Source organism: Nyctibius grandis, chromosome Z (genome assembly GCF_013368605.1).
Source record: "Nyctibius grandis isolate bNycGra1 chromosome Z, bNycGra1.pri, whole genome shotgun sequence".
Taxonomy (NCBI): Eukaryota; Metazoa; Chordata; class Aves; order Nyctibiiformes; family Nyctibiidae; genus Nyctibius; species Nyctibius grandis.
Genome location: NC_090695.1, coordinates 63,717,066 through 63,731,648, shown reverse-complemented (window position 1 = coordinate 63,731,648; position 14,583 = coordinate 63,717,066). Strand labels below are relative to the sequence as shown.

Below are 14,583 nucleotides of genomic sequence, written 5' to 3'. Positions count from 1 at the left end.
TGCCCTTTTTGAAGACTGGAGTGACATTCGCTTTCCTCCAGTCCTCAGGCACCTCTCCCATTGCCCACGACTTAGCAAAGATGATGGAGAGTGGCCTAGCAATGACTTCCGCCAGCTCCCTCAGCACCCGCGGGTGCATCCCATCAGGGCCCATGCATTTATGGATGTCCAGATTGTTTAATTGGTCCCTGACCCAGCCCTCATCTACCAAGACAGATTCCTCCTCTACCCTGACTTCCTCTGGGGCCTCAGGGGTCCGGGGCTCCTCAGGACAGCCTCCAGCAGTATAGACAGAGGCAAAGAAGGCATTCAGTAACTCCGCCTTCTTTTTATCCTCTGTCTCCAGGGCCCCCACCTCATTCATCAGTGGGCCTACATTGCCTCTAGTGTTGGCTTTACCTGCAATGTATTTGAAGAAGTCCTTTCTGTTGTCCTTGACCTCTCTTGCAAGGTTTAATTCCAAGGAGGCCTTAGCTTTCCTAGTTGCCTTCCTACATCCTCTGACAACAGACTTCTATTCCTCCCAAGTGGCCAGCCCCTCCTTCCATGATCTGTACACCCTCTTCTTCCACTTGAGTTTGCCCAGCAGTTCCCTGGTTAACCATGCAGGTCTCCTGCTACCCTTCCTTGACTTTCTACCTGCTGGGATGCTCTGATCTTGAGCTCAGAAGAAGCAGTCCTTGAATGCTAACCAACTATCTTGGGCCCCCTTACCTTCTAGTACCCTGTCCCATGGGATTTCCCCTAGCAATTGCTTGAAAAGGCCAAAGTTGGCCCTCCTGAAGTCCAGGGTTGTGATTCTGCTAGCTATTCTGTTCCTGCCACATGAGATCCTGAACTCTACCATCTCATGGTCACTACAACCAAGGCTGCCCTCAACCTTCACCACTTCAACCAGACCCTCCTTGTTAGTGAGGATAAGATCCAGCAGCGCTCCTCTCCTAGTTGGCTCATCCACCATTTGCATCAGAAAGTTATCATCAATGCACTGGAGGAACCTCCTGGACTGAGGATGGCTGGCTGAGTAGGCCTCCCAGCAAATATCAGGGTAGTTGAAATCCCTCATGACAACCAGGGCCTGTAATTGCAAGACTGCTCTCAGCTGCCTGTAGAAGGCCTCATCACCCTCCTCATCCTGACCTGGTGGCCTGTAATAGACACCCACAACAGTATCACCCCTGCCAGCCTGCCCCTTAATTGCACCCACAAACTCTCAACTCGCTCCTGATCTGCCCTTGTATACAACTCAATACATTCTAGTTGCTCACTCACATAAAGCGCAACTCCACCACCTCTCCTTAGTGGCCTGTCTTTCCTGAACAGGACATAGCCATCCATGACCACATTCCAGTCATGCGAGGTGTCCCACCAAGTCTCTGTAATTGCCACTAGATCAGAGCCCCCCGACCGAACACGGATTTCTAACTCCTCCTGTTTATTCCCCATGCTGCGCGCATTCGTGTACAGGCATTTCAGGGAGCGAGCTGAGCACACCGATTTCACCCTAGGGGGATGGGAGGCCTCCTGGTCTACCTCAACAGTAGAGTGGTGCCCCAGTGGTGCAAGCCCAGCTACTACCCCATCCCCCTTCGAATCTAGTTTAAAGCTCTCCAAATGAGCCCTGCTAATTCCTGTCCCAGAACCCTTTTGCCCCTACGACATAAACCTTTCCCATGTATTACCGTCATGCCTGGTGTCTTATAAAACCAGCCATTATCAAAGAACCCAAAGCCCTGCCTGTAGCACCAGTCTCGTAGCCAGGCATTTATAGAGAGAATCCTACTATTCCATCCCACGTCATCACCTGAAAATGGAAGGAGGGAGGAGAAAACAACTTGTGCCCCAGACTCTTTCACCAGCCGTCCTAGGGCCTTGTAGTCTTTCTTCATCCCCCTCAGGCTACGGGATGCAGCTTCCTCCCCACCTGTCTGGAAGATCAGCAGGGGGTAGTAGTCTGTGGCCTTCACCAGGCTGGGGAGTTTCCTGGTGATATCCCTGATTCAGGCTCCAGGCAGACTGCAGACCTCCCTGTGATGGGGGTCAGCTCTGCATATTGGGCCCTCAGATCCCTTTAGGAAGGAGTCTCCAATCACTAAAACTCTTCTCTTCTTCCTTGTGGAGGAGGTAGCTATACGCCTGTCAGGTTTTTCTGACTGTGGTGGGACCTCTGATATAGGTTGCCTCTCCACCACATCCCCATTGGACCGGCTGTATTCCACTAGGGCTTCATATCTATTTCTCAGAGGCACATATGTACAAAGTCACGACCGGGACTACTACTAGTTTTTTAGTCTCAAGTATTTTATAAGAAAGAAATTTAAAATTATTCTTGATTGGGAAGTATCATGCCATAAAAGACACTTTTATCTTTTTTTGCCTTAGAGGCTCTGAACAGCTATCATTTATTTCAATCCTGCAAGCTCTAAGTTGAAAATTATCATTTCAGAGTGTATTTTTAAGACTTCTTTCATATTTTTCACTTTAAATCTCTGTTGTAGCCATACTATTTCCTCTTACTGCTTAGCATATACAGTGAAGTGGCAGCAAGAAATGAAAGGGGAGGGGATTAAGGTCTGTCCAAACCAACAGAAAGGTTGTGCTGCTCCACACTTCCATACACTTATAGCTGTAGCAACAGGAGGATGCTCTCCAGCTCTCAAAGGAAGTGAGAAGTGTTTACTCCCTTGCCAGCCCCATTTTTTGAAACAGAACAATCTGTACAAGAAGCAGTTTTAAACAAACACTACTTATAGGGCAAGTTGCCTTCATGCATGAATTTTGTATCAGAAACTTTATCTCACCAGGGCGGTGCACTTACAGAAGCACTCTTCATCTCTTCCCCTCTAGCAGAGCAGGCACTTCTGGGGACTTTGGCACTGCCTTTAATGCACCAATTATCTTTTGCACTTTCAGATCCTGAGAAACCTGAGCTTGCCAAAGGACAACATTCACCATCGACATAGGCTGAATAAGGCTGAAATCCTTTTTTCACTTCCTCATAACTTTCCCATATCTAGTCTGCCCACCCCGCCAATGTGCTTTAGAGTTTAGTTTCAAGACATGGAAGAAGCTTCTTCAAAGTTTGAGTTAGACTTTTTTGTGCATTTGCAAACCCTGAACACATAGGTCCTGACTTTGTAAAAAGGTATTTTATTCATGTCTTTATGATACAATTTTGAACATTATGACTAAACCTATTTATAAGATTTTATTATAGGGTTTTATTTTGGGATTATTGGTCATTTGCAGTCAGTTCTTTTTTTTTTTTGCCCCTATTTATACTGAAATGATTTTTATTAGTGTATTTCCTTAAGCAACTTAGGAATAGGTTGTACTTCAAATCAAGCTCAACACAAATTAACAGCCATGGACAACTACATATTATGAGAGTGCTTTGCTTCTGAATTAAAAGTTTCAAAGAATACTGAAAAAGGTGGAATAAGATGAAGGTACTCTTACGGCTTACTTAAAGGAGAAAGATGGGTTGTTTTTTTTTAATTCTTCTTGGGAGTCTAGCTTTAGGAACAATCTCATCTTCCACTGGAACCAAAATACCTCCAGTTTTTGTTTGTGTTTTCAGTTTGTAGGAAGACACTGCAAGTTTTCCCGCAACAAATGTACCTATCTGAGATAATACAGGTCAAGGAAAGAACAGCTCACACAGTGTGACAGTAATCATGTTGTTTGCGAGTGTCAGCTGGGAGCTTAAAGCAGAGAGCCTTTAAACACCTTTAAAACATCTTGATAGTGCAAAGCTCACACATTTGTTTTACCATTGACAAGTGTCCTGCCCCCTTTTTTTTTTTTTTTGGTGGTGGTGTTTTTTTTTTTTAACGCCCCCCCCATTTGTCTGAGTTTTACTCTCTAGCCATTCTGTTAAATTTAATTTTTACAGCTAAGTGGTCCAGCCCTTGAAAGGTCCTTATAACTTTGTTCACAAAACCAACAAATGAAACAGCCAGTATTACACTGGTCCCATTAAAATTCCCTGTGTCCAGTTTGAAACATAACAGCATAGTTTTTCAGGACCAAACCAGGTTTAACAGACTGTGTCAGTGAATGAGCAGTCCAGGTAACCTTTTTCGCCAGCACTGACATTTCTAAGTTTCCTGTGTCTACAAATTAATAATTGCTTTCAATATATATGCGTTCAATGCAGCTTTCTGAAACAGCTGATACATAGCTCATACTACCTCCCACACATAATGCAGACAGGAACCTATTTCTCTGAAAACCACAGCAGAGAACATCTAATAGTTCTGCACTAGAAAAGTATAGAAAGCCTAACAGAAAACTATTGGTCCAAATTTATTTACTATGTAACAGGAAGACAGACCAAAGACAAAATAAGACAATATAAATGACTAAGACATAGTCTAGACATAATATATTTTGCCCTGCATACAAAACCAGTCAGTTAAGAACAAGTGAGAAGCCTTTGAGAATCCACTCCTATGGTTTAGGAAATCTGATTTCACATTGCCTGCCCGTTCACATTAAAAAAAAAAATCCTATTAGTCAAAGTTCTAATTGGTCAATAACATCTTCTCTAAACGGCAAGCCCTATTGAAGGTAACACAAAAGAACACTTTTCTCAGCTGGCCTGCTTGTTAATTCTAACAGGTAATGCCAGTCAGAGAAAAAATAAACCAGGCAAATTAGTGGCATAAGGCAGGCTCTGAACAGGGTACCATTTCCATAAAGAATGGAAAGAAAGAAAAACAAAAAAAACCCAAAACCTCCCTGAAAAGCCCTCTGTTATTACTTCTAAAGTAATGATGGGAAATGCTCAACATCGGTGTCCAGAGAATCCATCATTGTAACAACAGTGTAGCATTAAAAGTAATGGAATAGTCTATGGGGAAAAAAAAGCCCATGAGAAACTACGTGACAGACCATACAAGATATTCAAGGGTCCCCTACCTGTTTTTTAGTATGACAATAGGTAAAAAGGATTATTCACAGCATTTATAATATTCCTTTTTCCACAGAATACTAATACACCAAAGCAATTTCCAAGGAAGGTTTAGGATAGAGGAAATAAGTATGTGGGAACAAGGGGAGAAAAGGTCATTAAAACTGCCAGGAGTTCACAAAGGCAAACTCTCACCAGTACAGTAACTGTTCCATGTCAAAAAAATCAACATGGCACATGGCTATTGCAGATTTTAACTTACTTTTGTAAGATAAACAGCCTTGCAACAGAAGTCTGCCACTGTATCTAAAGACACTTTAATGCACTTCAGTAGATTAGGGCTGTCACTTCCTCACCTCCCACTCAAGTACAAAGCAATTATAAGACCAATTACAGTAAGCAAAGCAGCACCACTGGATAAGTTAAGTGGTCACCACTGGATAAGTTAAGTTAACCTAGTTAATGTTACTCAGTCACCTAGTAACACTAGCTAGGGTGCACATTGGCCTGTTTGAAAAGACAGATGAATCACCTCTCTTCAAGCCTTCCTTGGCATGTGGTGATGAGATGTTTCAAATGGGAAGAGCACATCAGCTCAAGCAGCATGCTTCTGCTTTAGCTTTCAGTTCCATAGCTTGCAAGCAACAAAAATGCAATATTTTTCTGTTCTAAGTATGACAGAATGGCATATTTTTCATTTGCTGGCATTTAAGGCCCTATTATTTCTTTATATTTATTCTTTAGCCCTTTCATAATTTTGCTATTATTAGCTGCTTTAGAGGACTTGAACTCTGTGTGTGCACCTGCATGTACGTACATGAGAGATTGCTTGCAGAAACTTAAAAATTAAGACAAATCACATTTTCAAAGATACTTGGATCACTCTAGAATAGAAGTGGAATTTAGGACATTCAGTGTATGTACTTACAGAAGTTATAGGCAGAACCTATTAGTTCATGCAGCCCATCTTCTCAGGTGTACCAGTTTCCAGGCAGCAGTACAGTTTATTGTACTGTGCAGACTACTGCAGTGTGCAGTATAACTGTACTTTCAGTGCTCCCATTAATTCTTCTGAATGACCCTCTGTAGCTTAATACGGATCATATCTGCTGGCTTTAACTTTTTAACTTCTACCACCTTTAGTGGTTGCTCATTTGAATAGCACTCACACAACAACCACGCATACGCAAGTCTAAATTAGGCTATGACTGGTCTGGAGTGGTGTCAGTTTTTCCTGACTAGTTACTTCAAAGCACTACATTGAAATATTTGGTTTATTTCATAGGAAGGCCATCTTCAGACAGAAAAGGGAGTGGAAATACAAGCAATACCACCCACGTTAGGCAGGAAAAGCAGGATGTTACTAGGGCATATGCCAGAGCCAGGAAGCACAGAAGTTTTAGAACCAGTGAGAGGTGGCAAGCGCTAACTGGGCCTGTTAAGATTTCTCTCTAAATATAAGCATGTGGAGCTGCACCAGTGGGCTGACAAAGCAAGTCTTAAAAAGAATGCTCTAGTCAGAAATATGCATACATGTAAAAATGCCTACCATAGCTACGTGTGCTTTCAGACCAGAGCACATGAGCGGGAAAAAAAAAAATCTGATAAATTGCCTCGTGTTTTACTCTTATCCCATCAATAGCCAGAGATCCACTAGCACAGGACTGCATAACACGTAGCACAAAGCGACACCCAGACAGGAGGGTCACGTTTCATCTTTATCTAGCAGCATATAGCAAGAGGTGGTTCCCTTCCTCTGCCTCCAGACATTTAAGTCACTTAAGGGAAAAGAAAATCTAAACAAACCGTAGCAACAAAGAAGTTTGGTTCATGTATCATAACTTAAATACGCCATAATGCAGAAGAGTGTCCTAATTCTATAATCCTTAAACAATTGCAATCAGAACAATGAACTGAAATACAATTACTAAGTAAGAAGTACACACAGAGAGATTCTAGACTTCCACAACACAGATAACCACTCTTATCCACTTCTATGCACAAGAAGCCTATCAAATACCATGACTGCATGTGCATGCATGTTGTCTGTACGAAGCCACACACACAACCTTTAATTCAGTAACTGCAGCAATCACAAAGTACTTAATTCCTATGGCTAAGGCTACCATGCTATATATAGCAATTATGAAAATAACCAGAAAGCTAACAAGCTTTTACCTCTACAAACCTCAGACAGCTAGTCTGTGTTAAGGAGAACAAATACAAACTGAAAAAAGTTTCTAGGGTCAGATGGTGAAGGAAAATTTCATATATTAAAGAGTTGCAGTCAGTATGAAATGACATTCTGCAGGTCAACAGTACCATTTTTGCTGAAAGAAACCCTCATTTTTCAAAACTGAGATTTAGGGAAGGGAGAAAAATGGAGAAAAACTCTTCAGGAGATTTTTTTATCTCTACAATCGTTCACACTAAGCCATTACACATGTACACATAGATATAGCTCATTAGTAGCAGTAACACCAGTACCTACACAGGGTTGTTTCATAGAGGAAATCCTATAATTCAGTATCCTATTTTGGGACCACCTTCAAACTGCAGCTTGATTCAGATTCTGCACATTAATTAAGAAGAATTATTGCTCTTTCCTTCTTCCTCCCCCAAGTTGACAGTCACTGTAAATGATCCTTAATATTCAGTTCAATTAGAGTATTTAATCTCTGGAAGAAATACTTGACCACAGAGAGCCCTTGTATGTTGTTTACAAAACACTGATAAAATGTTTATCTCCATAATCAAAGGCAAGAGTATGAAAAATGTAACTGCAAACAAAATCTTGAAAATCCTGATTTTCACTTTGTGATAGATATTTGCTTATTAATTTTTTGGTTGGAAGCGCAGATCAAGTTTGCTGTTTGGCAAGTCTGTGACAGAGGCACCCACACCGAGTGAACAGTGCTTTAGTTCAGTCATTACCAACAAGGAAGTCTGACTGAAGTCAGCCCTGCCATGCAAACCGTGAGAACTGTGCTAGGCCGTATCTTCTCAGGACTAAGGAATCTAGGCCATGTCTTATGAAGAGCTAACAGTACCAGCCTGAGCTGAGAGTGGACAAAACTAAACCTGCTACAGCTGCACACTTGCACATGCACAAAAGCAGAGTTTGACTACAAGTCAATCGCTTTACACTACAAGTATCTGTGGTCCCCCCAAGCCCATTGAACTCTCCTGTATGGCAGCAGGCTGCATGGCAGTAATCACAGAATCACAGAATGTTAGGGACTGGAAGGGACCTCGAAAGATCATCTAGTCCAATCCCCCTGCCCGAGCAGGATTACCTAGATCATGTCACACAGGAACGCGTCCAGGAAGGTTTTGAATGTCTCCAGAGAAGGAGACTCCACTACCTCTCTGGGCAGCCTGTTCCAGTGTTCGGTTACCCTCACCGTAAAGAAGTTTTTCCTCATATTTATGTGGAACCTCCTGTGTTCCAGCTTGCACCCATTGCCCCTTGTCCTGTCAAGGGATGTCACTGAGAAGAGCCTGGCTCCATCCTCATGACACTTGCCCTTTACATATTTATAAACATTAATCAGGTCACCCCTCAGTCTCCTCTTCTCTAAGCTAAAGAGACCCAGCTCCCTCAGCCTCTCCTCATAAGGGAGATGTTCCACTCCCTTAATCATCTTTGTGGCTCTGCGCTGGACTCTCTCTAGCAGTTCCCTGTTCTTCTTGAACTGAGGGGCCCAGAACTGGACACAATATTCCAGATGCGGCCTCACCAGGGCAGAGTAGAGGGGGAGGAGAACCTCTCTTGACCTGCTAACCTCACCCATTCTAATACACCCCAGGATGCCATTGGCCTTCTTGGTCACAAGGGCACACTGCTGGCTCATGGTCACCCTGCTGTCCACTAGGACCCCCAGGTCCCTTTCCCCTACGCTGCTCTCCAACAGGTCTGTCCCCAATTTGTACTCATACATGGGGTAATCTCCCCCTTGAGCAGCTGCAGCTCTCGAGGTTACTTCTCAAGGTTGAGAGATCCCTTACCAAGCATCTGATCTCTATAATGAAGCAAATGATATTTTATATTAGGCCTAAAAGTATCATGGAATCATAGAGTATCTTGAGTTGGAAGGGACCCGTGAGGATCATTGACTCCAACTCCTTGCTCCTTGCAGGACTACCTAAAACTAAAAAATATGACTAAGAGCATCATCCAAACGCTCCTTGAACTTTGACAGGCTTGGCACCATGACCACTTCCCTGGGGAGCCTGTTCCAGTGACCAATCACCCTCTTAGCAAAGAACCTTTTCCTAATGTCCAGTCTGAACCTCCCCTGATGCAGCTTCATGCCATTTCCTTGTGTCACGGTTTAAAGCTGGGCCGGCTATTAAACCTGTAGCAGTTGCTCTCTGTTAACCCTCCCCCGCCCCAAAGGGAAAAGGGAAAAGGGAGAGAGACTTACAGGTTGGAAAGTTAAAACAGTTTTAATAAACTATAATAACGAAAAAGAGAATAATAATAATAATAATAGAAATAATATATACAAATATATACAAATATACACAAAACCAAGATCGAGCTCCCCTGATGTCGGTCACGTCACCACCGGCACTGCAGGGCAGGCTCCGGGAAGGCCCAGCCTGGGCCTAGCGACGGTCGAGAGGTGGATTCAGGGATGCACGGACCGGGATCGGGGGCAGCAGGAAAATGGACAGAGTCCTCTTCGGACACCAGCCATGGCAGAAAGAGAGCGAGACCCTCGTGATCCCCCCACTTTATACCGAGAATGACGTGTATGGGATGGAATACCTCGTTGGTCAATTTTGGGTCACCTGCCCTGTCTGCTCCCCCCTGCAGCTGCGACCCCCCTTCGGCTCTTCACTCGTAATCAGTGAGGAATTCAGCAGTGACCTCAGTTTCTCTAAGAACAAGTACAGCAAGAGCCGTTCTGCACAACATCCCTACCGGTGCCTCAGCGATAACTACAAACTTTGAGCGTTATCAGTCCTGGAAGCAGACAGTGTCTGCAAAAACATGCAGTTAGTTTCAGAAAGTGCAGTTACTTAGAAGAGACTTAGCTGAAAGTAAAAATCACTGAAAGGAAAATTGGCCTGGTTTAGACCAAACGAGGACATTTTGTGTCCCATCACTGGTCACCAGAGAGATGATATCAGCAACTCCCCCTCCGCAGTGAGGTCACCCCTCAGCCTTCTCTTCTCCGAGCCGCTTCAGCCACTCCTCATAAGTCTTGCCCTCAAGACCTTTCACCATCTTGGTCACCCTCCTCTGGACACACTCTAATAGTTTGATGTCCTTCTTATATTGAGTCGCCCACAACTGCACACAGTACTTGAGGTGGGGCTGCACCAGTGTGGCATAGAGTGGGACAATTCACCTTCCTTGACTGGCTAGTGATGCTGTGCTTGATGCACCCCAGGACATGGTTGGCCCTTTTGGCCGCCAGGGCACACTGTTGACCCGTACTCAACTCACCATCAACCCAACCCCTGGATCTCTTTCTGCAGGGCTGCTCTCCAGCCTTTCATCCCCCAATTTGTATGTATAAGGAGGATTACATCATCCCAGGTGGAGAATCTGGCACTTGCTCTTATTTAAATTTCATGCTGTTGGTGATTGCTCAGCTCCCTAGTCTATCCAGATCTCTCTGCAAGGCCTCTCTACCCTCCAGAGAGTCCACAGCTTCTCCTAATTTAGTATTGTTGGCAAACTGACTTAATGTACATTCGACTCCTGCATCCAGATCATTTACAAAAACATTAAAAACTGAGCCCTGGGGAACCCCACTGGTACTGGCCACCAGCCTGATGTAACTCCATTTACTCTAACTCTTTGAGCCTGACCCATCACACTATTGTTCACCTAAGGTATTATGGACTTGTCTAGCTGTGTGCTGGACATTTGTTCAGAAGGATACTGCGAGAAACAGTATCAAAAGCTTTGCTAAAATCCAAAAACCCCACATCTGCTGGCTTCCCTTGGGCAACTAGAAGGGTGACCTTGTCATAAAAGGAAATGAAGCTGGTTAAGCAGGACTTTCCTCTCATGAACCTGCGCTGGCTACTACCAAAGGCTGCACTGTCTCTCAAGTGTTTTTCAATAACTCCCAGAATAATCCTCTCCATAGTTTTACCAAGCACTGAAGTGAGACTGACAGGCCTGTAATTACCAGGGTCTTCCCTTGTTACCCTTCTTAAAAATTGGATTATATCACTGCCTAATTACCATTCAATTATTGCTTAATTGATTACCATTTAATTTTCATTCAATCATCGATTAATTATCATTTGATCATCATTTAATCATTAATAAAATACTTTTAGTTAATCCCATAACAATGACTTCTCTTAATAATTCACCTGCAACACATCTTTTCATACTCTAGACAACATGAACAACTTTACCAAATAAAGTTTAATCATAACTTAATAAGTTTAAGAAATCAGGTAGAGACATGTAATTTTAAAACCAGAAGACACTATGCCGTAACATGCCTAGAAGAATAGCCAAGCATACATATAGTCAGCTTAAAACAAAAATAGATGGTGCACAAGACAAATCTGCAACAGTGAAATGCAAATTCAATGGAGATACCAGAATTATTGACCTAGTTAAGAAACAAAGTGCTGTACAAAAAAAGGGAGTTTCAAAATGTTCCAGAAACATTTTAACAAAGTACGTATTCTCAGCAGAACAGTTACTGCTGTTCTGAAATCTGAACACACAGGAAGCTAAATTGTCTCCTCAGAAATGACCAGCCTGTCTTGCCAAGAAACACTGAATTGTGTTCCGTGTGTACCCACAAGAAGGTCAAAGCCATTACTGCTAAAAATGCCCATTTGGAAAATGCCCTGCAGGTCATATCTCAGTGGTGGTTAAGTTACCTGGAGTTTTACTGCCAATGTAAAACCACTGTAAATCTGGTTTACAAATTGTCTGGCTTTCCTATGAAATGCCCATGTATACAGCAGCATATGGCTTACCTACATTGATAGGTATCCAGTGAGAGGAAAAACCTAGAATAAAGGTGTGTCAAGGCTAAGAGCTATTTTCCTAACGAGTTTTAAAATAAGTTGCTCATACCTGTAAATGCTGAACATGTTCATTTCAGGTCCCCAAAATGAAAGCTGATGACAAAATCATACGCAACTTGCAACGCTTGTCTACTAAATATGAAAGACACTTTACGTATCTCGATTCTTAGTGGCTCGCTACAAGAAAGTAAAGACGCAATGTGAAAAGTGTACTCTGACACCAAATAACCACAGGGTGACACTTCTAGCTGTATTAACTACAGCTATTCAAAACTGTATTCTCATACAATAGGCAGAAATACCCATAGAGCATGTAGTTAGAAATTTTACTTCCATACATCCTCTTAGAAAACAGCCGTATCACAGATAGGATATGATTTTCTGGATGTAAACTCAGTCTGCAAACAATTTAAAGAACTTTCATTAATAAATTGCATAGATTATCCTATGTCACAAACTACCGAATATTATCCAAGAGCCTACTAACAGAATGTGTCTTAAAATGCTTCACGACATAAACAACTGCTCTTGTAAATTCGGAGTTTTGCTTTTTTTAAAGAAAAAAAAACCCTCAATTTCTAAAAACATCAAAAAAACACTCCTGTGGAATGAATTGTGATAAACACAATCATTTCTCAAACTAAAGACCTTTCTGTTCTTTGTGATGCAAAGGAAATATTTTCCATGTATTACACTAATATGCAAGAGAGGACTGAGACAGTACACCCAGCCACTTCTGATTTGTTCCTCAGGAAATAGTCAAACTTTTCAGGATACATCTGGATTCAGCGGGTGGTCTCTTGCCCACCCTCAAGATACCCACCTTCTCAGTTGTGTCTATTTCACCATTAGTTCGAAAATTTTTGATGAAATAGAAGTGTTTGGTTTGTTTAAGACTTGGGCTATGTGACAGCACGGGACAACAACCAGATGAGCAGGTAAACTGGCAAGATCTGGAGCAGCTGCTTGGCCAAGAGTGCAGGAGGGCAGGTAGTAACAGCCACCAGGCATCCAGCTTGCTGCAGGCAGACCAGCCTTCCCCAGGGCAAAAGCCCTGGGGCCTGGACCTCCACTCAGCTTCCCGGCCACCAGGTATGGCCTCACTGATGTTACAGGCGTCTGCAAGTACCCTCCAGTGCAGACAGCTGACAAATTTTTAAAAAGCTGGAGTAGATAATAGATGGATACTTAGATTACTGAGGTTTTCTTTTTCTCCCCAGTAAAAAAACTGATTCACCTGCACCACATTTACTCATTTATTCTGACTGCAAAAGTGCTTCAGCCAGTTGGCTTTGACATACTCATGCATCTGCTGTTAATTCTCTTACTTAAAAACACTGCTTTTTATTTGCTTTTAAGCATATTTTGCACTAGAAACACCCTTCCTGTTCTTTTCCCAGTGCATTCTAGACTATGCTCATGCCACACAACAAAAATTACATTCACTAGAGGCAGAACTACTGCATGACATTTGCAAAGCAGAGTCATGCCAGCTATTCAACATGACCTAGTTAAAAATTAATCAGAACTATTTTTTCCTCCTAAATGCACAAGCTCGGGGAAAAAAAAAAGTACACCAAAAGACTTTAAGAATCACATGAAAGGAGACTAACTTTCAGGCTCTAATCTCAATCTGACCAGTGGATCAGAAAGAGGAGGTAAACACTGCCTCCGACTTTCTCACAAAAATCTCAGTGCTGCAGTTTTCAATGCCACCTCCGCTATACTGCAAATGGTTTTGCTTTACATGTGAGAACGCTGCAGCATGAGCAATAAGCCATTCTAATGCAAAGAGCACACACAATTGTAAATCTGCTCTGTGTTTCTATCCAAGGTAATAAAGAAGATTTAAATAACATGACATTTTTTGCTCAATTTACCTTCACAGTCACTGGTTTAACTGTTAACCTTCTTGTTGGTAAAAAATGTTTTTGTACACTAAAACTCAACTTGCAGCAAAGCTATCTGCTTCTCAATTTAATGCAGTTTGAAAAACTGTACTACCATACTACCAGGCGTTCAGAAACAGATGTTGTAAACGCACAGTCAACCGCAGTGCTTGTGCTATCTGGAGTCTTAACTAGGCTCTGATTTCATTAAACAAAAAATAACAAGCTGTCCAGCTCTTCTTAACAGGCTTGGTTCCCATGACTGACTGGACAGCTCTATTCTGGATTAGCAAGTAGCTACCACAACAGCACAAAACCTTCCCAAAAAACCCTACCCCCCCCCCCCAAAAAAAAATCCCCAAAACAACCATACCACAATCCTCCCTACCCCAAAATGAGGTTATTTCATTCTTTAGCTTAAAGCCGGACAGTATTTGCTGCTTACTTCCTATTAGCTTTCAGCTACAGTTATGTTCTACGCTATGACTTTGGCCTTTGAAAGTCTCTTATCTGTGAATTATATTAAGAACAAACTACCTTATTAACAAAGAAATCAGAAAACCTGTTCTGAAAGGAAAAAGAAAAACAGCCAAGAATATGCTGAATATGAAACCAGATTTGCCATTTGTCACATACACTATGTCTCTATGTCTACAGAACGAAGAGGTCAGTTGTCCAAGATGTGATTTCATGCATAATCATTGCACCGCACTTAATCTACTTCCCATGTGGGCACCTCAGGAGGTGCTAAGCACGGCTGTA

General features: G+C 42.5%; 1 protein-coding gene across 4 annotated transcripts in view; it reads right to left on the bottom strand.

The window, feature by feature from the left end:
• The window catches only part of CDC42SE2 (CDC42 small effector 2), a 99,112-nt gene that overhangs the window by 48,088 nt on the left and 36,441 nt on the right, over positions 1-14,583 (bottom strand). The gene's annotated exons all lie outside the window — the stretch shown is intronic.